Below are 15,985 nucleotides of genomic sequence, written 5' to 3'. Positions count from 1 at the left end.
AAAATCTTAACCCTTTCCTGTCAGGCCGTCTGTGAAAACCGCACTTTTCTCGCGACCCACATTGGCAGCAATTTCAAACAGTTGCATAGAGATGTTTCACTTCTAATGCTCATAGCAAAGTTACTTTTCATCATAGAAAGCTCATTTTGATGTCATTATAGAGCTTAGTAATTGTGCTGTTTTTAGCAATAGCCCAAAATGAAAAATCTACTAACATGCCAAAAATGCAAGTTGAATTAATATAAGCCAACATACAAAATTTTTACACTTTACTCATTATGGGAATGATATTTTTATTTTATAAACTGAAAGATATCTTTGTTTATACAGACAAAATTGGTCCAGGTGCCAGGAAACAGTATATTTCACTGAACAGGAGGGACAGTGATGAAGGCCTTATATTTAACACAGCAAATCCAGAGATAAATGACCTGAACAGACCCTCAATTGACTTCCTGGCCTCTCAGATATGTCATGTAGTCATGTTATGTGCAGGACAGCTGCAATTAGTGTTATAAGACATTGGTGTACAGCAATGATAATGATCTGTGTCATTTAACCCCTAAAGGACGCAAAAAAATCTAAGGGGTGCCTTCAGAGAATGCAAAAAACAGCCGTTTTTCAAGTATATTTCTTGTAAAAACTCATTTAATAATTTTTTTACAGCATTTAAAGCTGGTTTTAATGACATACACATTTAATAAATTATTCATGTAATTACTCTGCAAATTACGATAAACTGAAAATAAGTTGAATTTTCATATTTATTGGACCCAAAAATTCGTAGAACAAAAGTTATAGATATTGAAGAGACAAACACAAAAATGTAAACGTTGATGAAAAAATCAAGTTGCACCAATATCAAGACAGATTATAAGTGGTGCGATATGGTGGGTCACGCCCATACATGCGTACTTCAAGGGCTTTGGAACTTTCCATGGTTTTTAGCACCTGATTTTAAGGTGGTGCAATGATGAGTCTTACATACTGGGGTGTCATCATCATCTGAGTCAGACAATTTATGAATGGGCGGGGCAGCTGGGGCAGGCGGGGCAGCTGGATGAAGGACTCGTGGCTTGATGGGGTTTGAAGTGAATCCTGGAGTCAAAGTACCATCGTCAGAAAGGTCAGAATCTGACGATGAGAGCTTTTGGTCATTCGCTTTCCATTCACTATCACTGGATATGGCAAACTCACTAGATATATCCAATAGAGCATCCTTTATCCATCAAGACTAGCCGTGTGAATGAGCCTCTTGGCCTATATATGCGTGTATTTAGGTCTAAGGTCGTCGATAAGTGTATTTTAGATGTAGAACAACAGGGAAGGTCACGAGGAAACGGCATAGAAAAGGAAACGGAGGTGTCTGCATGGGAGACACTTGTCCTTTTATGAAACCCACCAGAATTTCTGCCGGCGGGTCACTCGTCCTGTAGGGGCTAAACGCAAAAGTGAAATGTTATTTGACCTTCAAATTGCTACTACTCAGACTGTAATTGACCAGTTGTCAAAATTGTTGCAGTATACATAAATCTAATAATATTTAGGCTGTTACTTCTTTCAATTTCTCAAACATATTTTAAAGAAAATATTTAGTGAGCATTTCTACAAAAAGTTAAAAAGTAATTAAAATATTCTTAACCCGAGAATGTCGGCGGACCTTTTTTTGGGCTTTCACGAGTCGTGGCTGTGGTACGGTGGACCCTAAAAAGGGCTCGCCATAAAACGCCTAATTCGAGCTAATTGTAGGCGGTGGCCGACATAGTGCAACCCACCATGACTGCCCCAGGTCAATGTGGTGGGTGAGTGATCTTGAGGTGGGCTTTTTTGTCATAGGCAGTGCTATAAGGTCATGGCATACTAAATTAGCTATCCATACAGTAATCACTTGTAAAATTCTCTATAGTACACAACAAGCGACTCTCGGCTAGATGCCACGCGTCACGAGACTGTTTATTTTGTAACAAACACCACCCAAAAAGAATGGAGTTTGAGTAAAAGTAAATATTTTTAACGGCTTTATGGTTATGAGAGGAGTACTCTGATGTACGTTCCATGCTCTTTTCTTAGTCTCAAAATGCAGAGTAATTTTGTTGTTTCTCAGGCACTTCTTGGCTTTCCCATAGCCGAAGCCCACGGGTTAAGGGTATATTTTATATATAAAAACTATAGCATCAAATTGTTTATTCAGAAGTCTTCTTTCTCTGATGCAAAGTAAAATGTCATTCTCTTTGCAGATAAAAAGTTGTAGCATTTTCTTGCAAGGGTATTAAAACTTTGCACCAATTTCAATTAAACAAGGTGGATAATAACATTACATAGTCATCCATATGGTGTACAAAAAATCAGTGTTTTATGAAGAATTAAAGGCAGCAGACACAAGTTCCATTACAGTGAATGAGTGATGGAATTTCCCCCTCAATTCTATTCAGAAATGACTGTTACATTATCCCTACCCCTATTATACCAGATCTCAATTTCCTTGTTTTGCTAGACTAGAGTCCATCTAGCTAAAATCATTCTTCCCCTACATGCTATTCATAGATGGAGGTTGTTATCATCACTATAGACCACAGATTTTTTCTTCACTACACATTAACACTACCAGCTATAACACTGACTTTTCTCTGGTATGGCAGAAGTGCTGTCATTGGTTATTTGAAAATTTAAGAGTAAAATGAACTGATTTGTGGTATGTGCAGCTCATGGAGAGAGAGTTTTAAACACCAGTGTTTTTATTTTTAGCTTCGAATGCGTTGGAGGGAAGTACTTCAGAAATATCGTTGGACAGTCAACTATAATGACTTTCATGAAATTAAGAAGAGATGTGAATACTTTGATGAAATGAATGAACTCTGTGGTATGTATTTATGGAATTTTTTTTTATATATCAGTTGTATCAAATTTTACATGTTCATTTGTCAGTGTAGAGCACATGGTTGAGGCACATTGCATGGTACTCCAGATTCCCATTCCTGAAAGTTCCTCCAGTAGAGCCTCCATTAATATCCTCTTTCTGTTTTCAACAACTTCTGGCAAGTTTCATCAACATGATATGCTCACAAGCTTTATGATCATCCCCTTGACTGACTGCTTTCAGCATTGGCTTCAACCAGTGTTGTTTAGTGAGCACAATTTATAATTTTAACCATCCCTCATGTTTTTATAGATATATTTGGGATTTGCAGATGATGCAGATACTGTTAACTTTTGAATATTTAATCTCTAATTCTGCAGGTTTTTGATTTACCATATGAAATTCACTGGTCATGAGCCAGAATAAACTCATCCTCAGTTCAACACACTCCAATGAGGCTCCATTTATTGCTAAGTAAAGAACCAAATGTAATCAAATCTTTTTAATATTTTTGGCCCATAGGGAAAAGCTATCATGTGGTGTTAGAATTCCAAATGCTAGAAATGAGTGTGGTGCCAACAGAGGAGTCACATAGTCATGGCAGATACAAATCCAGGGAAGCAAATTTTATGGGATGCAGGAAATATTTTTGAATAAGTAAAGTAGAGGGACTTAGAGGAACTAGAGAGACATATATGTAGTGTGGTGTAAAATAGCATGTCATAAATAGGAAGTGGGAACTGTAAAAAGAACTGGTCCAGAAAGTGTGAGGCGGCAGAAAAAGAAAGGGATGCAGCTTTGACCAAGACGAGAAAAAGCAGCCAGTAGACTTTCTTTGCTCGAGCTTTATCTGAAAATTGCATTCTGAATGATTCAGGACATACAGTACCCTCTCGAGTTTCGCGCTTGCTTCATTCTAAAGGTATGGCGCTAAATTCGAGGATCGCGAAACTCGAGGTATTGAAATCCACGTAAAAGCACTTATTGGTTCCGACCCGTGGAAAATAATGACTTTTTCTGACTTTACTCCCTTGTTATCACAATTTATTCGACTTTACTCCCTTGTTATCTCAAAATACGTACCTTGTTAATAGGCAGAAAATGGGAAATAAGAACAGATCGTTTTCAAGCCCCAGTTGAAGGCGGCTGCCTTACAATTGGCTGGCAGTTCTGAATACACGCTTGTGATCCACATGGTGTCGTCTGCTAAGGTAAGGTAAAAATCAGTGTTTTATGAAGAATTGAAGGCTAGCGGTCACCCGTGGGACAGTTGGACAAACCTATATTTTTCTGGTAGTTTTGTGTGTGTTATGAAATAATCTGCTAACTCTTTCTGTTAAAAATCATGAAATCACTAATATCATAATTGACTTTACAATGCCTATTGAATGTAAACTGCTGCCACCGCCGCAAAATAGCTCGCAGAGAGGTTCAGCTTGTTTACTGTTTCCATATTTCCCTCACCACTCACAAAGATCACAAGCGGGCAGACTAGAACAAAACCAGGCATATTAATACTTTTAATGCTGTGTATTCCCACAGCGCGCATGTGTGGTGGACAGCAGAATGATTAATTTCATCGGGGAGATATTTCTCGCAACACCGGCCAGTGTAGTGGACCTTCTTCTTCTTCTTTTGACCTGTAATGCTTTTTATCGCTTCTTAGGTCCTCCTTCTCCACACTTTTATACTTAGGGCCGCTTTCACAGTCATTTTGTTTGTTTTGATCGTTACCAATGGCGGCGATCGCTGCTCGAGTATTTCCAAGTGAAACTGGCTGATCGGGTGGTGGCGGCTGCGGGGTTAGCCTAGCTCCGCTCTTACCACACACTCTCAACATCTCTCACTTCGTCTGCAGCCGCCACTACCCCATCGGCCAGTTTCACGTGAAATACTAAGCGGCGATCGCCGCCATTGGTAACGATCAAAACAAAGTGACTGTGAAAGCGGCCCTAAGTTACTTAACAGTGTGCACTTATACACTTCACCCTGAACTTAGGTGTTTTTCTGTCCTTTTCTTTCCCTGAGTTTGCTTTTCTATGCCCTTTTAGGCTATTTTTCACTATTTTCACCATCGCTGCCATGCATTACAGATCAGAAGAAGAAGAAGAAGAAGAAGAAGAAAAAGAAGAAGAAAAGGAAAACAACACCAGGAGATCTACAATTGTCATAGACTTGAGAAAAAAGTTTTTGGACTGTGGTTCCCCAGCACGGGGTGTTCTCTTATCTTGTTAATCAAATAGTAAACAAAGCAGTTCTGCCAGCCCATTTTACGAGTCTCTTGGTGGGCCATCTTCCACTGTTCCTCACTTCTCAGCCACTGCCGTCGTCTGTTTGTTTACATGCAGCCGTTCGGTACCCACGTACTCACGCTCGTACTCACAACCATTTTCCATTCATATGGACAACCAGCAACTCGCTCCCGGTTGGGCATACGGGCAACTGCGGTTGTCCATAGCCCCAATGGTTGGACACCGCCTTTTAAGGCAGCACGCATGACGCCGACGGTAGGTAGACGTGACCCGAACATGTCAAAGCAACGTGAAACTCGTGGCGGTAATGCGCGAAAGTCATGATAGTAAGAATTTAGTACTAAGAGCTAAACTCGATGATCGCGAAACTCGGATAGTGCGAAACTCGAGAGGGTACTGTATTTCTCTTACTCATCTCCCCTCTGACTCCATTATGCCTGTTATTAAAAAAAATTACGATGTGTTCTATGTCCTCTTTGACTTCAGTTCTCAGAAGCTGGATGTTGCGCCTACGTGAGCAACGTCATCATTTGCTCTCGTGCCCATGACCTTGACTCTTCTGAATTTTCCACCATCTGGTTAAGATTTCATTGTCATTCTATTACTAAATACATCTGTGCTGCTTATCTCTCACCTAACTCTACTAACTATGTAAAATTCTTTGACTACTTGAACTTTAAAGTGGAGCACATCTTGACCCACTCTCCCTTCGCTGAAATCTCCATCTTGGGAGATTTCAATGTTCACCACCAGCTTTGGCTTTCATCCTCTTTCACTGACCAGCCTGGTGAACAAGCCTACAACTTTGCTCTCCTCAATGACCTAGAGCAGTTGGTTCAGCACCCTACACTTATTCCCGACCGCCTTGGAGACCGGCCCAACATACTAGACCTCTTCCATACCTCTAACCCTTCTGCTTACTCTGTCAAACTGTTCTCTCCGTTGGGCTCCTCCGATCACAACCTTATTTCTGTATCCTGTCCTATCGCTCCTGTACATCCTCTGGACCCACCGAAGAGGCAATGCTTCTGGCATTTTGCTTCAGCTTGGTGGGACGACCTGAAGATGTATTTTTCCGATTTCCCATGGAATGACTACTGCTTCCAGGAGAGAGACCCCTCTGTGTGTGCCCAGCGCATCACAGAGGTGATTGTCTCTGGAATGGAGGCATACAATCCACGTACTTTCTCTACTCCTCATGCTAAAAAGCCGTGGTTTAATCATGCTTGTTCTCGTGCTGTCAAAGATAGAGAGGCAGCTCACAAAAGGTACCAAAGCCTTCGCACTCCTGCTAACCATGATCTTTATATATCAGCCCAGAATCGTGCCAAATCTATTCTTCGACTTACCAAAACATCTTTCTTAAGTAGAAAATGTCAAAACCTTGCTTTTTCTAATAAAAAATTCTTCCTGTGACTTCTGGCACCTAGCCAAAAATATCTCCTCCAATTTCACTTCTTCCTCTTTCCCTCTTCTCCTTAACCCTGATGGGAGCACTGCCGTCGCATCTATCTCTAAGGCTGAACTCTTCTCTCAAACTTTCTGTAACAACTCCACTCTGGACGATTCTGGGCGTATTCCTCCTACTCATCCCGCCTCTGACTCCTTTATGCCTGTTATTAAGATTCTTAAGAATGATGTTTTCTATGCCCTCCCTGGCCTCAACTCTCAGAAGGCTTATGGACCTGATGGAGTGCCTCCTATTGTCCTTAAAAACTGTGCCTCCGTGCTGACACCTTGTTTGGTCCAACTCTTTCGCCTCTGCCTGTCAACATCTACCTTTCCTTCCTGCTGGAAGTATGCCTTCATACAGCCTGTGCCTAAGAAAGGTGACCTATCCAATCCCTCAAACTACTGCCCTATAGCTTTACTTTCCTGCCTATCTAAAGCTTTTGAATCAATCCTTAACCGGAAGATTCAAAAGCACCTTTCCACTTCTGACCTTTTATCTGATCGCCAGTATGGGTTCCGCAAGGGGCGTTCTACTGGCGATCTTTTTGCTCTCTTAACTGACTCTTGGTCATTCTCTCTTAGCCATTTCGATGAAACTTTCTCAGTTGCGCTAGACAAATGAAAAGAAAGCATGTGTTGGTTAGTGAGTGGTTAGCTCGGAGACAAAGGGAGAGTGTGTTACAGCTTGCTACCGTTAAATGCTACAAGAACGTACGTAACAGTGAGGACCCAGACACGATGAGGCAGTGGCTATACTTGGACAAGTCTCAAGTCCAAGACCTGCTCATCCTGATTACTCCAGGCTTATCTAGCTTCATGGAACTCGTTTTGGTACTGGAATAAACATGCGGATAGCTACTGAACCGATCAGCTGATACGCTCTTTTTCTTCTTGTGACCACAACTTACTGACCTCACAAGTGAATAACCGATATGCTGGTGACTGAGATTCTGATTAGAATTTCGCTGAGTTTCCCATGAAATGCAGCCAACTTTGATTCTCTGTTCATAATTCTCAAGAAACTAGTGGTTGAGTGACCATGTTCACACGTGTTGGGGCGAGATTCACCGAGATGTGCGCTAATGGCCCGCGGTAAAAGCTATGAACTAATGATTTCATTATAAATGTTAACTAAAGATTCACAAAGCTTTCGTTTCGTCATAGTTAGAGTTGACTGGATGAGCGCCGTCGATGACGTCATTGGACTCGGCGAATCACAAGTGTCTTTTGTGAACTGTCAGCCAATCGTAAGGCAACCAGCCGCCTTCAACTGAGGTTTCAAAATGACCCGTTCTCTTTGCATTTTCTTCCTTTTTTCACAGTACGTATTTTGAGATAACAAGGGAGTAAAGTGGGAAAAAAAGTCAGCGTCTCCACGGGCTGGAACAAATAAGCGCTTCTTCAGTGTTTTCAATACCCCGAGTTATGTGATCTGCAAGTTTAGCGCTATTTTTATTTTTCTTATTTGTTTTTACGTCTTGGCCTATTGTGCCGGTAGGCTTCTTCCCGGTGGATCCTGATGGTCGGAACGAAGCAAGCGCGAAACTTGGGAGGGTACTGTATATAATAAGTGCATATGATGTGTCAGGGTGGGATGGAGAAAGCAAAAGCATGTATGAGATATTTGGTTTGGGCGTAACAGCATAGGATGTGTATCATGGAACGGTTGAATGGGTAAAGTGTGGTGCTTTGAGATGGTTTGGACACATGAGAGAATGAGTGAGGATGATATTGGAAAGTGAGTTTACGAGGGCAGGATTGAGGGATGGGATGTCAAGGAGAGATCACTTGTGAAATGGATCAATTGACTGGAAGAATATTGGAAAGAGAGAGTTGGTGTGTGAGGGACTGAGTGTGCTGAGCAGGTCTGGAGTAAGGAAAAATGAAAATGCTTCTGCTGTAGATCCCCTTTGAGGGAAATTCTCTTGAATGAACAGAGCTTCATAGATATAGATAGATTGCTGGGAATGAGTGAGCCAGGCTAAAGGGGTACTCCATAGTAACTGCCATGGACAAGCCTTAGAACAACAATCATAACAAGCTCCTTTGTTTTACTCATGCCTGTTCATTGAGGACATTATTTCAACTAAAAATGATAATGATTAAAAGTTTTAGTTTTCAAATAGGAAAAATAAGTGAAAGTCCTGGACTGGCTGCATTAATTAAACCATTAAACTTGCATTTCACTGATGCAAAGAATGTTTTTGGTAATGTTTGTGTTTTCAGGCACCAATTAGATATTTTTGGCGAGATCCTAATGTATATATAGGTACAGGTAGTCCTCAAGTTAGGACGTATGCAACTTATGACTGCTTGTGCTTATGACCAGTAAAAGTTCGATGATCTGGCATCTGATACTTTGGAAATCACGATGGTTCACAATTTTCAGCTGGGGATCATTTTGATTTTGGGGGATAACATTTAGAAAAAGCAGGGAAACAAGTTGAAAATACCAAAAAATAGACAAAAGTGGTGCACCCTTGCTGACACTCATGAAATTCACCTGGCTGACCTTTGTGTTTACCCAAGCTGACTATCTGTTACCCTGTTGTCTCCTGGATTTGCTTGGATTTATCTGCATATTTCCAATTAATGGCTGATACACCACTTTGTATGGGGAAGAAAGAAGAAAAGAAGAAGTAAATTGCAAATGCTGCAATGCCCCTAACAACACGTTATCTCTTTGCTTACGCTTATAAGTTGATTTTATTTTTATTTAAAAAATTTTTTTACGTTGTTGCCTATTAAGCGGTAGGCATCTTTCCCGATGGGGCCTGATGGTCGGCCCAAGGCTTCTTCAGGTGGGGCCTGATGGTCGGCCCAGCCCGTTCTGGCGCAGGCGAGTGTTTATAGTGGCGACATCTTGCATTGGCTCATGCTGCCCCCCGGAACTCGTTCTTGATTCGCTTAGATGGCTTCCTCTAGAGTCCGGGTTGATGGGTGGTCTTCAGGACAGCATGTGGGTAGTTTTAAGCCACTCGGTGACTGAAAAATCCGAGTGGTAGCGTGGGGATTGAACCGTCGTCCATCACGCAGGTGAATGTGGGCCCAATGCGCTACCAGTTCAGCCACCGCCTACCCTGGTATAATACTTTTGGCCTGGAGAATTGAGGAAAAAATGGCAAATGCATCACCACCCCTGCTGACAGGTCATCTGTTTGTTTATGTTTTTCAACTGATTTGGTTTAATATTTCTGGCCACCCGGAGAATTGAATAAGAAAATAGCGAATGCAGAATCACCCCTAACGACACGTCATCTGTTAGTTCACATTTAGAGAAGGTACAGTCGGCGATAGAAATGAGTGTCACGGTTTTCAGAATGTTTAGCCTGGTGGTGGTATCTGGCAACTATACCACGGTGACGCATTCACTGGCGATGTTAGTGACGCGTTTCAGTGTGTACCGTGTGTGTGTAACCATGAAATTATAATATTGTATAATATTATATTATATAATATAATGTAGTTAGAAATATACCAGATTACATGAATTCAATTTAGAAATGCGATAATGAATGTCTTCTACATGATGATGATGATGATGATGATGATGATGACGAGGTAAAACATCACGAACAGTCTGAAACACTTTTTCTTATTAAACTTTGAAAATACCGCGTGCAGTGCTGTCCTTCACAGAGGCAGGCAGTGACTAATGTTCCTTACCATCAAACAGGAAATAGGCTTGAGGGTCTTTTTAACTCTCAGCCTTAATTAATTCCCATTACTATAAAGCCTCAAAGACAATTCAGATCATCAAAAATCTAAAATTATTTCTCCGTGAAGATTACGTAATATCTAAGTATAAATACGTGTGTGTGTGTGTCGCTGACTCTCTGACCCAGTGTCGCTGATGGACATGTCTCCCGTCCCCACCCAACCTCTCTCTCTCTCTCTCTCTCTCTCTCTCTCTCTCTCTCTCTCTCTCTCTCTCTCTCTCTCTCTCTCTCTCTCTCTCTCTCTCTCTCTCTCTCTCTCTATTTTTAGGTACTAAAAATTATACGTTTCCACAACCAGTAACGTGACAGCTCAACTGCAGTGCCTGCGGACATAAGGGCTTTAATAGAATACCGCTGCTCCAGCCAAGGCCCGTGGTCGACGGCGCCATCATGTGAACGTTTATAGCCTATTATTACGTATAATTTTTTTATAAAGAACAAGAGCTCGGCTGTCAGGAAGTTTTTGCTTTTGGTTTAAAGGCATAACAATCTCCCCTAATAAGTGCAGTATATTTTTAAATGTATCATAGTTTGATAAACAACTTACAGTTGCTCTTGACTAAATTTGAACGAAACTAAAAGCTCGTGTCAAAATGTAGCGACAGAGCCTAAAGAAAAAATATTTATTAAGCATTAGCGACGGGCACTTTTGATAAATATCTATCTTAAAATTATGTAGAGTGCACCTGTGACCACCAATCACCACAACAGTACGATTTCGATAGGATATAATAATTTTCATGTCACGTGGAGGGGTTGCCAGATGTCGCTTTCTGAACGAAACTTACTGGACAGTGTGTCACTACTCTCTATAGCCGACTGTACTTGTATTTATAAATAAGTTTTATTATCAATTTTATATTTCTATTACCTGATTTTTTTTATAGGAAGAAGCATTCATCAGTAAATAATTTGCATGGTATGATATATTTAATCACCTGGAGTTCAAAAGCAAGATGGTGGACACTTTGTGACCACCACTGACAGTGCTGCTTATGTTGACATGTAATGTAACTTTTCAAATAACTTGTAATTTCTTAGATATGCTGCTTAAATGTGCCATACGAAGTATAAAGTGTGGTAAAAGTCCAGTTCAATGAACAGTATTGATTGTGAGTGAAAAAAAGAGAAAAATATCATATGTGTTTGCATGGTGTGTTTTGAAGAATTTTGAGATCCCCTCCTGGTGATCCAGGAAATCTGCTAATCCAGAGGGCTCGTGACCTCATGTATTCTGGATTAAAGGTATTTTACTGTACTTGGTTAAGTAATGAGTTGACATCTCAAATACCCCACTGTGGGTACAGCAGTTGTTTGCTTACACAGTTCTTCGGTACCACCCCTCCCATCCCCACCCTTCCTCCATCCTCAGTCCTCATGCACTGGTAGGACTTAGGAGGAAGGAAGGGTGGATGAACTGGGACATCCCACCCACACTTCTCCCTCAATTGCTTTTGTAACTCAAGTTGTAAGTATACTACGTACTCACAATACAGTCCCTAATCACTGCTCTACCATTTTATAGGAGTACAGTCTGCTTAACAAGCATATTGCTAGATCTAGCAGATGCTAGTTGGTTAGCACAGGAGCCAAACAAGAGTGGAGTGAGTCTACCCATTTATCTCCACTGTTTATAAGTCTCAGCTGTGTTTGGTTCACCTGTTAACCCTTATACCTCCCTGCAGGTGGAGGTGGGGGGGTGATCCAAACCAGACAGCCAATCAGCTGATTGCAAACAAAATGTCATTCCATAACAAATTCCCTTATAGCCCTTATAGGCAACACTGGCCACTCCTACAAGTGTGATGTGTCCTTTGTTTACAAACATTGTCCCCTGCCAACACAACCCCACTACCACCACCATCTTGACAAAACTCTGTAGTTCAATTTCTTAACATTGCACAATGTTGTGTGACTAAAGGGTCAACTGAACGCAGGGCTGGGGTGAGGTGAGGACAGAGGCAGGGGAGAGGAATAGCCTAGCTATAGTGTAGGAGGTGGGATAATGCTGCTCTATCCGCAGTGGGACATTTGAATAATATATATATATATATTTTTTTTTCATTGTAATTTTTTTTTCTTATGGCCAATTTTCGACTTACAACCTGCCTGTCGGTCCTGAACCCCAGCTTAACTCGAGGACTACCATGTTCTCTGTAGTTATATATGGATAGCTATATATCCATATGTAGGCTACATGTATCTGTATTCTGTCTACATATCTATACACATCATTTCATTCAGTGAGCATGCATGACCTTTACAGTGTTAAGAAGTTTTATGAAGTCTGAGGCAGATTAAATGGTGATAATTATATGTATACTTTGAAAGATGATTTAACCCACAGGTGACTGGGACAAGGAAGCTACACAGGCTCTTCTCAGACAAATGCATCATATTAAGAAGGAGAATCAAGGGAAGAAGATAGTAAGAATTGGCTACAGTGGATGGGAGAAAATAACAGAAAATTTGAACATGGAAGGACATAAGTACAGTATACATTTTTTTGCATTTATGTGGTTGATTGGCATTTTATTTTCTTGCATTAATATAATTTTAGGAAAGGATGAGTTACAGGTGCATCCACTTCAGCTGCGCGTGGCTGCAGTGCTCATCTCTGATACGTTGGCCCTTTGGGCCTGTGGTAGGTAAAAAACAGTTACTCCAGGCCACGGGCTGAGGCAAAGGCTGAAGTCCTGGGAAAGCTTCATCACCACTGAGGACTGGACCCTAGTCATACAAGGTAGAATGCTGGCAGGAAAGAGACAACCAGCAACAGAAAGAGGCCCTGCAAGCCCAGGTGAAACCCTCCCCAGCAGTACCAGCCTTACCATGAAAGACTGGGTCACTTAACTCACTTTAAACAAAGCACATGCAAAGGTCGGAAAAAAACAAGTACAACCTTCACAGATGGGGATTAGCCAACAACCCCAAATGCCCATGTGGAGAAGTGCAAACTATGAACCACCTACTCCAGGAATGTCCAGGATCTTAGGGAAGCAAGTGAAAATGCCATTCAATGGCATGACAAGATATGATGATGATGGGCCAATGTGAAATCCAGGATAGCCACAGTTTACCTTCTCCAGGTTTCCCCAGGTACCAATTTATCAACCAGCCCAAAAGGGAGGATGAACAGCTGGGTGAGCTGTACACCAACTGCCTGGGCTGGGATTCAAACCTGAGCCGCAAAGTAGTAGCCAGGCACGCTGACCACCAAACCACAGAGGCATATTGTATAAGCGTGCTATACAATATTGTGATGGGTTTTGTGATTGATATGTTTTATTTTAGGAGTGAAATATGGGATTACTTATGAGATTTCATCATACTTTTAAAACTTATAGTTACTGTGGAAGATTCAAATAAACCTTATAAGCTAAAATGAGAGAATATACTAAATTAACATAAAGTGTGAGTCATATGTTGTTCTCCATAGCTCTGGTACTTGGAACATCAACAAGCTTTCTCCTCCTGAATTTTACAAGATCCAGGAGTTTGAGAATTGCAGGTTTTTGGTACCAGAGATCAAAGCCGCGGTGCTGGACCTGGCATAGTAATGCTGGATGGGTAAACAAATAGATTGACTACATCCATGTAAGTACTCATTGGCAGATCTTTCAGAGCTGCATGGTTTTCTGGAGTGCAGAGTTCTTTGCGTCTCTGTGGCAAAGTGGTTTGCATCTCTGTGGTGCAGTGGTTAGCGTGACTAGTTATGAATCTGCAGGCATGGGTATGAATCCCAGCCCTGGCAGTCTGCATGCAACTCACCCAGCTGTTCATCATGTCTTGCAGGCTGGTTGATAAATGGGGACCTGGGAAAACCTGGGGAAGATAAACTGTGGTATCATTTTTTTTTTTTTTTACATTCTGCTGGTAGGCTTTTTTGGTAAAGCCTAATGCTCGGACCCAGCCTGTTATAGCATAGGTAAGTGTTTATAGTAATGTCATCTTGTTTGGCTCATGCTGTCCCCCAGAGCTCATCTCTGAAATTCTGTTGAGAGAGAATCTAGAGTCTGGGTTGATAGTTGGTCCTCAGGACAGCATGTGGGTTGTCTTAGGCCACTTGGCAGTGACTGAAAAATCCTAACTTGTGGTGGTGAATGGGATGCGAACCTGCCTCCTCCTGGATGCCGCACCCACACGCTAACCACTCAGCCACTGCCTCACCTGTGTCCTGTGTCCTGTGTCCCGGAAAAAAATGGGTTCTTATCTATCTCAGGCTCAAAGGACCAGTGCGATGGAACTGAGCACTATGGCCATGTGCAGTAATAGCGTATGCCCCCAACTTTTAGGGTTCTTTGTAACTGATCACAGACTTGTTGCTGCAGCACTCAAGCTTCATGTCAGGTCAAGAAGAATCTTGAGGTGTAACCATACCATGCTTCATCTCGAGAGACTAAAAGAGTTGGCATGTACCCATGAGTATGCAGTGAAAGTCTGAAATCATTTAATTTTCAATTTCAATGAGGACCATTTAGATTTGTGAGATACCTTCAAATGTGAAACTCTGAGCTGCAAAAGAGTGCATTGGAAAACACCTCCGATCAAGGAGTGGCTTTGCCTAGGAGGAGGTGCTGGAGAATGTTAAGAAGTGCTGCCAGGCTTGCTGGAACTTAGGACAAATACAGGGCTTTGTCAAGTAGGAATAGAGCCTTCCTGAGAACAGATGGAGATATGTCAGGAGTCTTGCTGAGGATGTCAAGGGTCATTTCACTACAGATGACCTACAACCATCCTATCTTGCCATGAATTTGCATTGAATAACACTATTGGACTTCTACCCATATTTGTATCTAACAAGGAAGCTTTGAATTTAACGAAAAAATCTAGGGTGCATTGTTTGAATCAGCCGCCACATTGACTGAGTCCATGATGTCATTGTTGTCTGTCCTCCCCTCACATTGCCTTTCCTCAGCCTTTTACCTTATTCCTTGGCTTACATGTTGTCACATTGTATAGCCTCCTCCTTGCCACTTTAAATGGCCGAGGTTCCTATTTATTGTGCATTTGGTGGTGGTTTACATCTTGCCTCGAAAAGAGGGAGGAGGGTTGTGATATGGTGGCGGCAGTGGTGAGGAGGAGGGAGGAAGAGCAACCTAGTAGCCTTCCTTCCTGCCTCGGTTACTGCCTTTCATCTTACCCATACACCTCATTCATCACTCAAAGTTGAGGTACCTACATTATTTCTTCTTTATATTACATTTTATATATTACTATGTACTATGATTATATCACAAATTAATGCTAAAAGCTTAAAACTTACATTACTTGTGGAAATAGGGTTCTAATAAGTGTTCGGTCCAATATTTTTTACCCATTACAGTTTTCCCCATTTGTTTATGTATTTGCATCTCACATTAGATGTGAGACCTTACTGTACTTGGTATTTCTTCCCTTTTTTATATATTGTACAGACCTTTGATTTAGGCATATCATGCTCATCACTTAGATATGGTACACCTTTTCTGTTTTCTCACTTGGAGGACCTTTTTCTTAATTTTTTAGATGATTAAGTGTCCCACTCGATAGTGCTGCCTCATAGCTGAAGTTATATTCCAAAATAATTGCAAAAATTTGTATTTTGCTGCTAAAAGTGAAAATATGCAGATACATAACTGTGCTGCTAAACCTTAGCACATTTGAAAACATTATACCGACACTTCATGGGCTTAAGATGTCCCATGGCCAATATTCCTCAGCAC

General features: G+C 41.4%; 1 protein-coding gene and 1 long non-coding RNA gene across 2 annotated transcripts in view; one reads left to right on the top strand and one right to left on the bottom strand.

The window, feature by feature from the left end:
- The window catches only part of LOC127003716 (uncharacterized), a 30,748-nt gene extending 17,847 nt beyond the window's left edge, over positions 1–12,901 (top strand). Inside the window, exons 4-5 of the long non-coding RNA XR_007757363.1 lie at positions 2,746–2,860; positions 12,628–12,901. This is a non-coding gene — a long non-coding RNA (uncharacterized LOC127003716). The remainder of the gene's footprint in view (positions 1–2,745; positions 2,861–12,627) is intronic.
- Positions 1–15,985, bottom strand: part of LOC127003715 (steroid receptor RNA activator 1-like) — a 167,452-nt gene that overhangs the window by 99,961 nt on the left and 51,506 nt on the right. The gene's annotated exons all lie outside the window — the stretch shown is intronic.

Source organism: Eriocheir sinensis, chromosome 26, assembly GCF_024679095.1.
Source record: "Eriocheir sinensis breed Jianghai 21 chromosome 26, ASM2467909v1, whole genome shotgun sequence".
In the NCBI taxonomy this organism is placed as follows: domain Eukaryota; kingdom Metazoa; phylum Arthropoda; class Malacostraca; order Decapoda; family Varunidae; genus Eriocheir; species Eriocheir sinensis.
The sequence above is the reverse complement of the archived record's forward strand: the minus strand, read 5'-3'. Positions and strand labels throughout refer to the sequence as shown.